Source organism: Hibiscus syriacus, unplaced genomic scaffold (genome assembly GCF_006381635.1).
Source record: "Hibiscus syriacus cultivar Baekdansim isolate YM2019G1 unplaced genomic scaffold, ASM638163v2 tig00110198_pilon, whole genome shotgun sequence".
Taxonomy (NCBI): domain Eukaryota; kingdom Viridiplantae; phylum Streptophyta; class Magnoliopsida; order Malvales; family Malvaceae; genus Hibiscus; species Hibiscus syriacus.
In genome coordinates this window covers 522472-537447 of record NW_024062623.1, presented here as the reverse complement: position 1 = coordinate 537447, position 14976 = coordinate 522472, and the positions used below count along the sequence as shown (strand labels likewise).

General features: G+C 32.9%; 2 long non-coding RNA genes and 2 pseudogenes across 2 annotated transcripts; 2 read left to right on the top strand and 2 right to left on the bottom strand.

The window, feature by feature from the left end:
* The first annotated feature begins 4890 nt into the window (after positions 1-4890).
* On the top strand, positions 4891-5602 carry LOC120218508. The gene is made up of 3 exons (XR_005525240.1): positions 4891-4987; positions 5063-5430; positions 5515-5602. It is a non-coding gene; the product is annotated as an uncharacterized LOC120218508 (long non-coding RNA).
* Positions 5603-5708: 106 nt separating this feature from the next.
* Positions 5709-7938, top strand: LOC120218394 (annotated as a pseudogene).
* Positions 7939-9103: 1165 nt separating this feature from the next.
* On the bottom strand, positions 9104-10370 carry LOC120218507 (annotated as a pseudogene).
* Positions 10371-10407: 37 nt separating this feature from the next.
* LOC120218509 lies at positions 10408-13527 on the bottom strand. The gene is made up of 3 exons (XR_005525241.1): positions 12910-13527; positions 11548-11885; positions 10408-10457 (listed from the first exon to the last, which is right to left on the bottom strand). It is a non-coding gene; the product is annotated as an uncharacterized LOC120218509 (long non-coding RNA).
* Between the last annotated feature and the right edge of the window lie 1449 nt (positions 13528-14976).

Genomic DNA, 14976 nt, shown 5'->3' with positions numbered 1-14976 from the left:
TATCATTATTCTATCATTGAATAATAAAAATTCTGCGAATGTTAAATTACAAATTTATTCTTAAATTATTTTAGATTTACAAAAAAAATCTATAATTAAAATTATATATGAAATTCATGGGTTAAAATAAAATTTTACCCTTTCATTAAACTTTTTTATATTTTCAATTTTGTAAAAAAAATACAAATTTTATGAATTTAAATTTTTTAAAGAAAATATACAAATATTTTCCAACTTGTTAAAAAATAAATATATAATAAGGACAATTTGATCAAATATACATTCCAATAATCTTTTATTTTTTTAACCAAACACAATAATATTACATTTCTGCTAAACCAACCAAACATAAAATACAACATTCTCAGTAATCTTACATTCTATGAACCAAACACACCCTGATTGGTGACTTTCATGGAGGATTCTCCTCTGTTCTTGTAGGAGTATTATTTTCTTCATTGAATCAAATGTTATTTTTCGGTATATTAAAGAATATTTGATTCATAAAATTTTAAACATTATTAATTCTATTTATTAAAAAGGTAATAAAAAATAAAATATTTTTTTATAATTTTTCAGTATTTATATATTAATTAATTTATACCAATTTAAATTCGAGTTAAACGCTCTAGGTAGATCATAAGGGATAATCTCTTCCACCAAACTAATTGTCTTCAAAGATGGTGACCCCTCCCAAATAATTCCTCTAGAGAGAAGGAGAGATATACCATTTGATCCTTTCAGTTATGTCACATTATACAATGTTGTAATCATTATTATGTGACCTTTCTAGACTAGTTTGTTCTATTTGTAAATATCATATTATAAATTTTGACTTTGTTTAAACAATATAATGTCTCATCTCACCAGATCAACTTATTATTCGATATTTCTTCATATCTATTGAAATCTATTGCTAGTTATTGTCAATAAATTGTTTCGTGACCGTATTATTATAATAATTGTCACGCAATTAGAAATCTTTTTATATATATAAGGCAATGTTCTAAATTATTGTGAATGTTTGATCCCATTTTCCACATATTAGTGGGATTATATAAAGTTAGAATATTTTAATATGATGTGAAATAATATCTCAAGCATGTGGTTAAAAGTTTTCAGTTGATATCTTAAAGAAAACGTTGTTCTCTTTAAAGGTTCCGAGTATAAGCAGCTGCGTTTGTAAATATATGTTAGTCGATAATTAAGAAAAAATTAAACATATACTACTTTATAATCACTCCAGACTATTAAAAAAATTATTACCTCTCATTATGAACTCAATCTCAAATGTACAAAACAAAGAGTTAACTTCGAATTTCTCTTATAGATTGAATAAATAGAAGAGAAAAATATTGAGTTTAGATCCTAAAATTTTAAAATTTAAATTTTAAATCATAATTTCTACCTCCTATATTTTAAAGGAAACCCTACATAAATATTTTTTTTAAATATAGAATTACATCATCTTTCTCAAACCTCAAACCTCAAATTTTTTAGTGCGAAATAAAGTTTAATAACTAGGTTAAGATCAAAAAAATTATAATAGGTTAACCTCCGATTAACTTGTAACTGAACCGTTAATAACGAGTAAATATTAACGGTTAATTATTTTAATGACTAAGTTAAGATTAAAAAAATTAGAAACCGTTATAATCATCTAGACTAAACGGTGCGGTTAACCGACCATAAATACCCGAGTTATGATGTTTGATGTTGAATAGGAAAAAAAAACATTTGGGCTTGACTGCTAGGCTTGATTGGGTATGGGCTCATCATAGTTCTTTGAAGTTTCACTTTTGATCCAAGAGGTCCTCATACTATTATTTTTATTTTAAATTCACTTTTAAATATTAAAATATTTTATTTTAGTCTTGAAATTATGACTCATTTATTTTAGAATGTTTTATATCAATTCTTAAACTACCTGTATCATTTTATTTTGAATATTCTGTTTCGTGTCGTTAATTCAATTGATTAAAAAGATTAACATGTTTTTAAAGGTCATTCAAATTGAACTTGTGAACTTATAAAAAATTAATTTATTTTTAGAAGTCTTAAAATTTTTTTTATAAAGTTACGGGTTCAATACACAAGACATTCAAAAATAGATAAATTTTTTTAATTAGTGTAGTTAATGACACATTAATAGAAAGATTAAAAGAAGAATGATACATGTAGTTTGAGGAGTGATAAAGAAATTTTTAAGATTCAGGAATCAATAGAATAGAAGTCATAATTTTATCTTAATATAAAAACATTTTAAAGTTTAAGAATCAATTTAAAATAAGATTAATTTAGGGGCCATCTGTTGAATTATCTCATCTAATTATTTGGATATGTAATTTTCACAAACGATATCATTAAGTTTTTAAAGTTTCTTATCAAACATAATTACTAAGTTTTTTTATTTAAAAATATTTACTTTTATATTTAATATTTCCAAATGAGTACGAATCAAGCGACTTCAATGATTAAGGAGTTGTTATAGTTCTCTGAGGTTCCGATTTCAAGCATCATGTATTCTAGGGGTACGTGTGTTCAATCTTAAATGGTTAAGAGTCTTTAAACATATATTACTTTATACTCATCTCATATTAATAAAGAAAAAACATATTCAAATGAAATTATAATTATAAATAAAACAATTAAATATAGTTTTAAATAAAAATACAATTAAATAATAATGAAAAGGTGAACAGTATATTTTAAATATTGAACTTGTTCTTGATATAATATATAATTTGTTAAGATTATTATTAAATAAATCTAAAATTATATATATATATATATATATATATATTTTCACATAAAATATTTTCTTTCATCCTAAAATACATTGTTTTGAAAACCGGACCGGACCGACCGGTTCAATCAGGAACCGTTACCTAGTCCGGTTCAATCTAAACCGATTGAACCTCTACTAGTGAACCAACTAGAACCGCTGAACCGTTCGAACCGGACCGGCTGAAAACCGGAAAAAACCAAAAATTTTGTTTTTTTTTTAAATTAAACCAAACGTCGTTTGTTAAACGAGCCAAGTCGAACTCGAGTATTGCTGAGCTCGACTCGAACTTGAAAACTTTAAAAGTAATCTCAACTCCACTCAAACTCACAAGTTAAAAATTATAAAGTTCAACTCGAACTCGAAATATAATATTGAAACTTGAACTCAAAAAGGCTTGAACTAAAAAAATTAGAAGCTCAATTGAAGCCTAAAATTCAAGCTTGATTGAAGTGAAAGAATAGTTCACTCAATGCTCACCAAAAAGCTCCATGATTTTGAATGTCAAATTACCTTTATTATTTATAGAAGTTAGTTGTGATGCTCTTATATGTTTCTTAGCAATGTGGTATTGTTTTGTTCTCATATTTTTACTCTTTAGACTTTTGGGATGCTCTTCTATGTTTCTTAGTCATGTGGGATTGTTTTTTAAAAAAAAAATTAAACCAAACAACATCATTTTGTTATGATTTTTTTAGCCCCAAATTTATTTTTTAATTATAGTTATATAATTATATTTATTATTTAATATGTTTTACCTTAAATATTATGTTGTAGTTAATTTGAATCATTTTGTTTCACTTGATTTTATGGTTTTAACTTATATGTTATGACTGGCTTTGAATATGACTTGTGATATAAAAAAATTATTTTTATTAAATATTTTTGGTATTTTTATTTAATTTTTAAATAATTATGATGTCGTCCGGTTCTTTCGACCGGTCGGACCGATTCGACCGATTGAACCAGTGAACTGATAGCATGACCGGTTCGCTAACCGGTCCGGTTCTGAAAACATACTAAAATATAATATTAACAAGTATTTAAGTAACGCAAATAATTTATTTGTATATGGATTATATTTAATAATTAAGATATATTAAATTATATCATATAAAACCAATATATATATCAAAATTGCATAATTGCACGCAGTAACATGTAAATGAACATTCAAGTCAATATGTTGATGGTAACTTATAGTTAATAAATTGTTATTATTTCTTGAAGTATTAGATTCGAGTATTACGTATGTATAGATATAAACGTCGAATATTAAATAATTAAAAATCTTTATATGTATAATATCTTGTATTCAACTTAAATTAATAAAAAAATCAACATATTCATTGACTTGAGTTTAAGTAGATAAAATGAGCGGTGATGGCGGCGTCATCACTGCCGTGATTAAACTACCCCACATCCCTTAAAGAGGGTCTAACTTTTTAGAAATTGTTCAAATAAGGGCTTAACATTTAAAATAATCGAATAAAGATTTAACTTTGTTTATATCTACACAAATAAGAACACATTAAGTGGTTTCAGTGGAAAAGAGAAATGTTATTCTCCCTATAGGTTTTATGTTTGAGCAACTACGTTTGTAGGGTACATGTTTGTTGTCAGTTGACTAAGAAAATTCTAAACATATACTACATTATAAACATCCTAGACTATTAAAAAAATATCTACTCAAATAATTATATGGTTGTTCAAAAAAAATCGAATAAGAGTTTAATATTTTTGAGTATTTTTAAGGGTCAAAAATTAAATATAGCACGTAATTTTGTTAATAAAAATCCTAGGTACCCTTTTTTCCTTGATTTGGATATCCTCATATCTCAATGAATTGAATTGTTTGGATCTTTTGCATTAAATTTTTGATTAACTAAAAGTTAAATGGGTAAACTACATATTTAGTACCTAAATTATCACTTTTCTTCCATTTTAATACTTAAACTTTAGTTTTTTTAAATCATCCCTAACGTTTGATTTATGTTTCAATTTGATACCCACCGTTAAAACTTAACCACATCGAATGACGTGGTATTTACATTACAAGACGTGTGAATATCGAAAATCTGGGAATTATGTCTGAAGAGGAACAACCTTGGAATACTCTCCGACATGGGTGTGGCTGTTGTCTGCTTCGTCATTGTCTTCATTTCCCTTGCTGTTGAAAGACTCCTCCATTTCCTTGGCAAGGTATGTTTCGATTTCTGCATTGTCTATGTGTGTGTGTGTTTGATGAAGTGTCTCAATGACCCTTTGGTTTTTCAGTACTTGAAGAAGAGAAATCAGAACCTCTCTTGAGGCCTTGCAGAAGATCAAGAAGGTATGTAACACTCTAAAAAATCGTGTCGGAATTCGGTTTCGTGTCGTGCCGATATGCATACAAAATAATGTTTTGTGTGTGGTTGTAGAGTTTGTTGCTGGGATTCATATCACTGTTACTGACAGTGTTCCAAGAGAGAATTAACAAAATATGTATGTCAAATAATTTGGCTGATCAATGGCTTCCTTGTCGGAAAAAAAGAAGTAACCAAAGAACACTTCCAGACCCTATTTCCTCCTTTCTTCCCCGGTGGTATCGGTCGTCATCTTCTTGCTGAGCCTCCGATCCCGCTGTTGCCTACTGTGCTGCTAAGGTATCCCTTTTTTAATGCTAACAATTCTGGCTTGAATGAAACCATGTGCTTTATTAACTGCAATTATGTCCAATTTCAATCCAGGAGAAAGTTCCATTGTTATCGACCACAGCGTTGCACCATCTACATATGATCTTTGTGCTGGCGGTCGTACATGTGACTTTCTGTGCTCTAACCATTGTTTTCGGAAGCACAAAGTAGTTTCCCCATTAAAATACTCTGATTCATCTGATTCTAATGCCATTGCTTTCTGCTCCTTCTGACATGTCCTTTTACGTATGATTCAATCCATCAATGGAAACGTTGGGAGGAAATTACTAAGGATATGGAATGATCCGACTGGAGGTACCAAATACCGATCGCTAATTCCTAAACTTTTATATATCTGAATCAATGGCCATTAGGATATACTTGTATGATATGCCTATCCTTTATCAACAATGCAGCTCTGGGATTCTTCAAAACTTTTAACTTTTATAGCTATTTTGTGATGTAAATGTTACTTTGCAGTTGTGAAAACAAGATCACACAGGTCCAAGAACATGATTTATACGGAATCGGTTCCTCGCATTGGAAAGAATTCAGAGCTACAAGGATGGGTGGTAAGTCAAGATCTTGTCATGATCATCTAACTCATTGGTATAATAACACAGTACCATAGTTTTAATGGCTTTGATTTGCTTTCAGTATTCTTTTTTCAAGCAATTCTACGGATCTGTGACAAAATCGGATTATATAGCACTAAGACTAGGCTTCGTCATGGTAAGTTAATCGAATTAATCTTATTTCGTTCTGTTTTTTATTCATTTTCAATGCGTCAATTCTCTTCCCTCACCTTCTGCAAAATTTCTTTTCTTAGACTCATTGCAGGGGAAATCCAAAGTTTAATTTTCACAACTACATGATGCGTGCTCTCGAAGCCGATTTCAAGAAAGTCGTCGGGATAAGGTCAGTTCATGACAACAAGATGTTAGCTGCAGTGTTCTTGTGTCCTACACAGCTAAACTTCAATCAAATAGTTCAATATATGCTTAGCCTCATAAGCTTTTATGTCATTGCTCACCTTTGGCGAAGAATGATACTTTCTCTATGTTTCTATTCATCAACATGTACCAGATGCTAAACTTTCATTTCATCAATCACTTACCTGCAGTTGGTATCTTTGGGCATTTGTTGTCATCTTCCTGTTGCTGAATTTTGTTGGTAAGTTACCGAATAATTTTTTCCCACGTGTCTTGTTCTTAGATACAAGCACTTGCCACTTGATGAGACATGAACTATGGTGTTAGTTACTGGTTTCATGTCTGAATCAGCCAGTGAAGATTGTTAATTTTGACTCAAAAATCGATATTCGGTTCCTTTCGCAGGTTGGCATACGTATTTTTGGATAGCATTCATTCCCTTCATCGTGAGTGATTCAAATAAACACTTAAGAATTATTGTACCATGTTGAATCAGCTAGGCAGGCATATAGTGTATTGACAATGGTTTTCCCTTTGGCAGCTTTTGCTTGCTGTTGGCACCAAGTTGGAGCATATAATCACACAACTAGCTCAAGAGGTAGCTGAGAAACACATAGTGGTGGAAGGGAGCTGGTGGTTCAACCCTCAGATAACCATTTCTGGTTCAACAGGCCACGACTCGTTCTCCGCCTCATTCACATCATCCTCTTCCAAAATTCTTTTGAATGGCCTTTTTCGCCTGGATGGGTAAAATACACAATGTCCTTGCAACATTACCTACATGTCATTCTCCATATATTCAGTAAATAACAACCTTTTCATCTTCCATACAGGTCCAATACGGTTTCCACTCATGCATGATGGGTCAAGTTCGTTTCATTATCCCCAGACTAGTCATAGGGTATGAACATAACAAACAAACTCGGTTTCAACTCGACTACTTCTCCATGTTTCCGATAACATATTCAACGTTCAAGCATTAACGTGATCTTATTTGGTTGTTATTAGGGTATTCGTTCAGTTCGTCTGCGGTTATAGTACCCTGCCCCTATATGCGTTTGTCACACAGGTAACATTCATTATGAACTACAATAACCAGAATAGGATAAGCTATTTTCTTCTGTAAACTGATACAAAGCTTGGGATTAATTCACAGATGGGAAGTTCGTATAAGAAGGCCATATTCGAGGAGCATATTCGCGAAGGGCTGTTGGTTGGGCAAGAAGGCGAAGAAGAAGAATAAGGGATCCATTGAGTCTAAACCAATTAGTCCCAAGGAGGAGTCTCCATTGGTATTTGAGATGCAGAAGGTTAATGCAAAGGGGTCTTCATCTTCATCTCCTGTATGAGGATGAAACTTGTAGAGATTGGATCGAAGTTAACTGGAATATACAGAAATGGCATTTTGCAGATTGCAGCCTTATTTTGTGTTGGGATTTATATATATAAAGTTATCAGAGCTCTCAAGTGTTTTAGAAACAGCTAGTTCTGTAACCAGCTGCATTGATAAGAAATTCTTTTTTTAATATATTCGTTTTACGGTTTATGTTCGGAGTTTGTGATTATCTTGTCTAACAATATCGTCTCTAAGAGTAAAACTGTAACACCCCGATCACGATCCGATCCATTCAAAGAACAGATTCAGAGCATCACATTAGATTACAAAACATAAGATTGATGTTAAAAGTACCATGAACCGAACATTTGGTTTTTGATATGTGGAAAGAAAATCTAACTAGGAAGTGACAAAAGAGGAGGTGAATGCTGCTTTTGTTTCCCATGAATGATAAGTCACTAGAGCTTGACGGAGAAGGGGTTAGAGTTTGCATAACTCTGCCTATGTTTTTCTGTTGTTGTTAATGAAGAATGGTGCTAAAGGTTTGAGAAAAGATTTTATATTAGGGACAAAATAAGTTACTAATAGAAAATTAAAAAAAAAAATCTAAATTATACTAGAATTTGAAACTTTTAAGGGACGATCACTTCCGTTATCCTCCTCAATCCATCCCTGTTCACCAAAGAAAGAATGAAGACTTGACATGAGACATTATCATGGAACAAAGCTTGTGTTCTGTCTGGAGTAAATCATGATCTCTTTGGATGGCTTGGGGTGGAGATTTATAGGCTGAAGGGTAATGATGTGTTACAAGGCACACGTAGTCAGAGTTGGTTGTGGAAGAAGATGCTGAAGCTTAGAGCCCTTCTGCCTGTTGTGGGTGGCTCTCAAACTGATTTTAAGGCTAACAATGCCTTGGTAATTCATACATGGCTTGGCTTGCTGTGCTTGATAGGCTTGCGGCTAGGGATGCATTTAACTCGGACCCGACAAGTTCCAACTCAGTCCAGTCGATTATTTTAAAAATTAAGATTTGATTGGATCGGGTTTTTTTAAGGTGGAGTCATGTCATGTCTAGGATAAAAAACTCCAACCCATTCTAACTCGATATAATATTATAATTATCCCTTATAATTCAGAGATGATTATAACAATACCTCTTTCTATTTTATTTTATTTTTTAATTATGTCCTTGTTTTACCTTATAAAATGAAAATTTTAATATATATATTAAGTCAGGTCAAATGTAAATTTAGACTTACAATATCAAATTGGATTTCGGGTTGGGTGGGACTCTCCCAAGCCCAGATCAGGTCGAATACATGTGAGAGATTTAATTTTCGGGTCGGATCCAAGCAACTCTGGTGTACTAAAACTGATATAAACATAAGTGGTTCAAAAAATTGATGATAGTAACAATAATACAACATTTTGGGTGTAAGAAGTACATTAGTATAAGTGCTTCATTACCTACGGACGAAGCAATCAATGTGAACAAAAGAACAAAGAACGATGAACAATGAAGCAGACGGAGCCATGCTCGACATACCAAGCTCGAGAAAATTCATATCTGCTTCTCTCATTTCCTCGGAATCTGTCATACTATGTCACGATAACCAGCACTGCTGCAACTTGTTACTTTCTTTATGAGCAATTGAACCGGCGTGGCCAAGGAAAGTGTACAAAATTCTTTTCTTTTTCATATTCAACGGCAAAGGTCTGATAATAAACATGTTTTATACAGTTGCCCGTTGTTGGACGTTCAGCTTCTCATCCGATCTATGTCGAAACAACTTCGCTACGGCTCTCCTCTCACAATCCTTAGATTGAAGAAACTAGAGATGAATAAGATGTTCAATTTTAAAATCCAAAACCATTTTTTGTCAGAGTTCTTTACCTTGAACATGTTTAGATAAAAGGGTTTGTCGGGATTCATCTTTCTCAATTTCTGGTATGTATATGAGAAACTTAGCTGATCACGGGAGTAAACCGCTCAACCTCGTTGAACCAAAGACACGAGAACAGATTCGACATTGGGGTGTGCTCTAACAATAAAAGAACCTTCAGGCACATCTGCATACACACACCAAACACTTCAAACAACAAAATAAAAGCACAAAATCCTGTAAGGATGCTTGAGTGTAAGTGATTAGAAATGGCATACTCGTGACCTTTTCGCCACAAGAAGTAGTCCAGGAGTTGCAAGGGTCACGCTGTAAACGTAGTTTGCTGTCTAACCAGATTGAGTACCTGAGAGCGGAAACGTTACGAAACAAACGTCAAGCCTGTCTAAATAATACATCACAAAACCAATAATCGTAATATACAACTTACTACTGCTAAAGAAAACTTCATTCGCGAAAACTGTCACGAAATGTCGAATAAAAAGCCAACCTAACTGTCGGTTAGGGTTTTAGTATGTTATAACTAATAGAAGAAGAGAATACTAACTAATACAAAATCCGAAACATACAAAAAAACTAGTGGATGCATTATGAGATAAAAATCTCCAAATATCCAATTCAAACCTTGCAAAAGGAAATAGTCGATGCGGTAACATTTTTGGTATTTTTCCTACTCTGCGCATATCATCATAAGGAAGATTCTTTACAACCACATCTTCCATAAACCGATAAAACCACCATCCGGTGTTGACCTTCTGAATAAAGTGTTTGCATTGTAACTCATCCAAAACATAACAAAGCAGGCATTTTTCCTTGATGAGTAACCTACCAGCAGAAAATGATGATTGTGCCATTGTTATAATTCATACCACATTTTGCTCAAGTAATTCAATGATAAACAAAATGGATGTGCATTATAGCCATTTAAGAATGACAGTGCGATAATACATGTATGAACAGTGCGATAATACATGTATGAATGAAACCATGTAGCAAAATAGTCAAATAGATTCAAATAATGCCGACAGAAATGGCAGGTCCTTCCTCCCGGTTAGATTTTGTGCCATTCAACCTAACAGGAGCAAGCTTTTTGTTTTTCAAGCTATGCGATTGTTTTCCTTTTCCCTCTAAAAATCTTAGCTCCAGAACATATCATGTCACCTCCAATAAGAGTCGGGGTTGGGTTGAGGAAAGGGACAGAGATTTGAATTGAAATGCTGGTGGGCACAGAACCAAATCTTGCCTTCATCCACCTTACTGAACCAAACAATGTTTTTGGGACATCTTTGCCAAACAATAAAATTTTGGCCAGTTATAAATCGGTGGAATGTGGAATAGAATCTACTTGTTTCTTCTGGCTTCTGAAACTGTTTTTTTTTCTCTTTTCTTTTCTCTTTCCAGTCTGAAGTCTGTGAATTAATACAGCCTTCGGCGTTCAGGAAACCTAAAAGTGCCATACAAAAGGAGAACAAAATTTGCTAATTCTAAAATAAAATCACAAATCTAATGCAAACATCAACATATCATATGAACAATAATAATCAGTACACCCAAATGAAGAGATGGGTTATGAGTGAAGACGGTCTAAAGAAGAGATAACAGGGAGGGAGGACGAATGGAAGTACCAAAGTAATGCTTTGCTGAGTAAAGAAAGGAGAACGGCAAAGAGAATGCCAACTTATTTCTACTATATTTGGATAGATACACATGAATGTGTGCAGGGTTAGGTTGTCAACAGCAACATAAAGGTTTCTTATTGATTAATGATTGAGGCTAAAACTCATCAAGTTATCAAACAGAAGATGAAGAAATGCACAGCTACCACTAGAAACATGCATGCATTTATTCTATAATTCAAAAACAACCACAAAGGACATTAATACCAAGTTTCCCAGAAAAAAGATTATCCCCGTACCATTTTGCCAGCAGGTAACCTCAATCGATCTGAATTTCCAAAAATGCAAGAAATGACAGCAATGTGGCACCTGCTGATATAATTCACATCATCTTCTGCCAGATCAAAGCCAGTGGTTGGATATCCTTGTGGACCTTTAACAAACCCACAATTATCCTTTTATCACGCGCCAAAAAAGATTCCTCCGTTCTTGTAAACTCTGATCCCCGCAAATTTATGTATCCATTGTTCTCCTTCAGGCTTCTCCATTTGTGTATACTGTAAGGAAAATCGTGCAACTTTCGACTTTCTACAGGCTCCACAAGGTGTGTTGATTTTTAATTTCATCTCACAAGAGCCTAAGAATTAAAAGTAAAATGTTACTCTAGAAGAAGAGGCAAATATAAAGAATACATAGTTTCAGCAGATAAAGAACAAGGAGAAAACTTAGATCTAGAATTTCATGAGGCCCTTCTTCTTTCCTTCTTATCTTTTCTTTTTCTTTAAGAAGGCCTTTGATGGTGTACAAGAACTGATATATGAATTTAAAATGCAGGGATCTCACCACTATCAGCAAGCTTACTGAAGCAAATTTATTGTTAAAGAAAAATGCTAGCAAATATCAACCATCCTTGACTTGATATGGAGGAGAAGAACTATTTGCCAAATGAGAGCAATTCCATCAAGATGTATATTGGTAAAGAGATTCAAACTAAGCTAAATTAATTTCAATGAAGCTAATGGGTACTTAAAATTTTTAATTCGTGACTGTTAAGCATCCAACCTAAAAGCAACAAATGTGGGTTAAGACCAATTAACACTCCTATCATGTGTAGCAAAATAAGAGCCTATATGAGCTTAAAATACAGAGTTGGGAGACCAAAATATGAAAGAGACCAGTTACTATACCATGTCACTGCAACTTTAAAGTTCTGCTCAAGCATCAAATGTATAATATACATGTTAGCTGAAAACTGGTGTTTTAGCCTTTCCTGCACTGCTTTGAGATTAAATTTTAACTATCCTCTTGTAATTTGATTAGGGTGCTACGTAGGAAAATGTTTTATCAAACCTGACAAAGTTTTTTGTTGTTTAGATGGGTGACACGTCATCAAGAAATTTAAAGGTATGAAATATGTTTGGCATAAAGCCATCAGGAATTTCAGTTTTGATCTCCCAACTCAAGTATTTTAAGCTCTTCATATAAATCCACAGTCTTTCCTTCTAATTCCGTTTAAGTAAACAGAATTTGCATACGAACCCACCAAATGAATCCTAATCCTCAAGGTTCTTTCAATCCTCAAGCTGAATTTAATGTACACAGACAGACAAGTCTATGCATTGTGTAAGGATATCTGACATTAACTAAAAATTGTAGAATACCTGAAAATTTCCGGCGCCTTGGCTTTTTCTTTGATCTGCTTTTGAGTTTTTCCAGATTTACGACTAAAGGAACCAACATGATGAGAACCAGAACCAACATCATCAACATCTTGAGAGGCCTCCCTAGAGAAAGTGGATTTTTCCTAACCTCTTTGACAATATGTTCTTTGTGAGTTTTAGCATTTAAGGAAGTAGAGGACTCAGTAACATTCTCATCATGAGATTTCGCTTCATCTAAAATATAGTCCTTGTCCCGTGCAAAATCATCATATTCATCCTTTTGAGTATCACTAGAATCAATGCCATCATCATAATTGTCATCAGCATTAACCTCATCACTGATTCCAAAATCCTTACCATCAGAAAACTGATGGTTATTTCCAAGTTCTTTTTTTAGATTTGCCCCCTCCCTTTAGAGATGCCTCATATTCTGCTTCATACATTTTTAATTCATTGCGACCAGCTTCATTGTACAACCCAGCAACTCTACGATCTAGCTCCTTGTCGGAATCAAGGGAAGCCCTTTTCTTATTCTTTACTTTCGTGGGAATATGGCCACCATCAAGATGCACATATCTAGAATCTGTGATGTTGTTCTCTACTGCATCATTGTAATCATCATCCTCCTATCATCCCTATCCCGATATCGTGAATCACGGCCATGTGATACAGAACCATTGCCAAAGTTAAGGATTTTAAAATTTTCCATTCGTGTCACATTGTGAGGAAATCAGAATCAACCTTCAAATCTCCTCCGATTGGTAACTATTTAACCCTGCAGAAACATACATCTAGTTCACAAGTTCCCCCAGCAACAGATCATATTGAATTTTCATATTTGGAATGTTAAAATTAATATAAAAAAACATTCATTCTATTACATTAACTGAAAAATGTCAAACTTAAGCCCTAAAAGGAAAGTTATTCCACTCATTTAACCGAAACAAATCAAATTTGTGTTAATCTAATGACATGAAAAGGTAGTGCCAACATGATAAAATCGCATATACTAAACAATGGAAAGTTTCAAACACCCAAACCTCTAATTTATTTTAGCCACAAATAATAATTTCTCTTATGTTTGGAACCTAAACTCATTCAAATTGTTCCTCTCTTTTTTATCCATTTTCTGAATCCAACGAATCCTAGTATAAACAACTAGCATTGATCCATAAATAAGGAATTAATCTATAAAAATGTGCTGATAGCCAGTAGCAAACGAATTCTGAAAATTCACTCTCTCGCCTTTTTTCCCCAAAGAAAAACAAAAAGGAGATCGAAAATTCCAAAATTCGCAGTAGAAATCCAAAACCAACCTTTACGATGTCATTATTATCAGCAGAGATGTAATAGTATACGAGAACAGTTACAAAAAGCACGACGAACAAAACAACGACGAGAGAGCCAAAGGAGATTCGGCGGTTCGGCGCGTCCCGATCGGCGCCATCGAACAGCCTTGTTCCCGGCGCCTCCTCCCCGAACACCAATGGCCACGTGATCTGACGCCGTCCCATTGCTGTATTGATACTGTTGCCTGTACTGAGCCATTATAGCATTGTAAAATTATTTTCCTCTCTCACTCTCTACTTAGCTTACTCTGCCTTCTAGGAAGAGAAAAAAATAAAAATAAAATTTGTATTATAAATTTTCTGTGTAGAGAGAGAAAAAGAAGAAAAAGGAAAGAAAGATTTGAAGTGTGAATTAAGGAATGTATTTTTAGAAAACAAAAAAGAAATAAATTATTTTGAGAGAGTTTGGGGAAGAAAGGATCGGAGATGAGTTTTGAATCAAATTTAAAAGGCTAAATGACATACTAAGTCACTGAAGTAATTAAACTTAAAAATATAAAAATAAAATTTATTAAATTATTCTATAAAAATTATTAACATAAATTGTTCATCGATTATAAGATTTTTTTGTTGAGTCTCTCAATTATTAAAAATTATAAAATGTCCCTCTAATTTAAGATGTTAGTTTGTTGAGTCCCATGCTATTAAAAGTTACAAAATGATCACCTAACTATTCACGTGTTCCAAACTCATCATTTTCTATTAAAAAATTGACAGT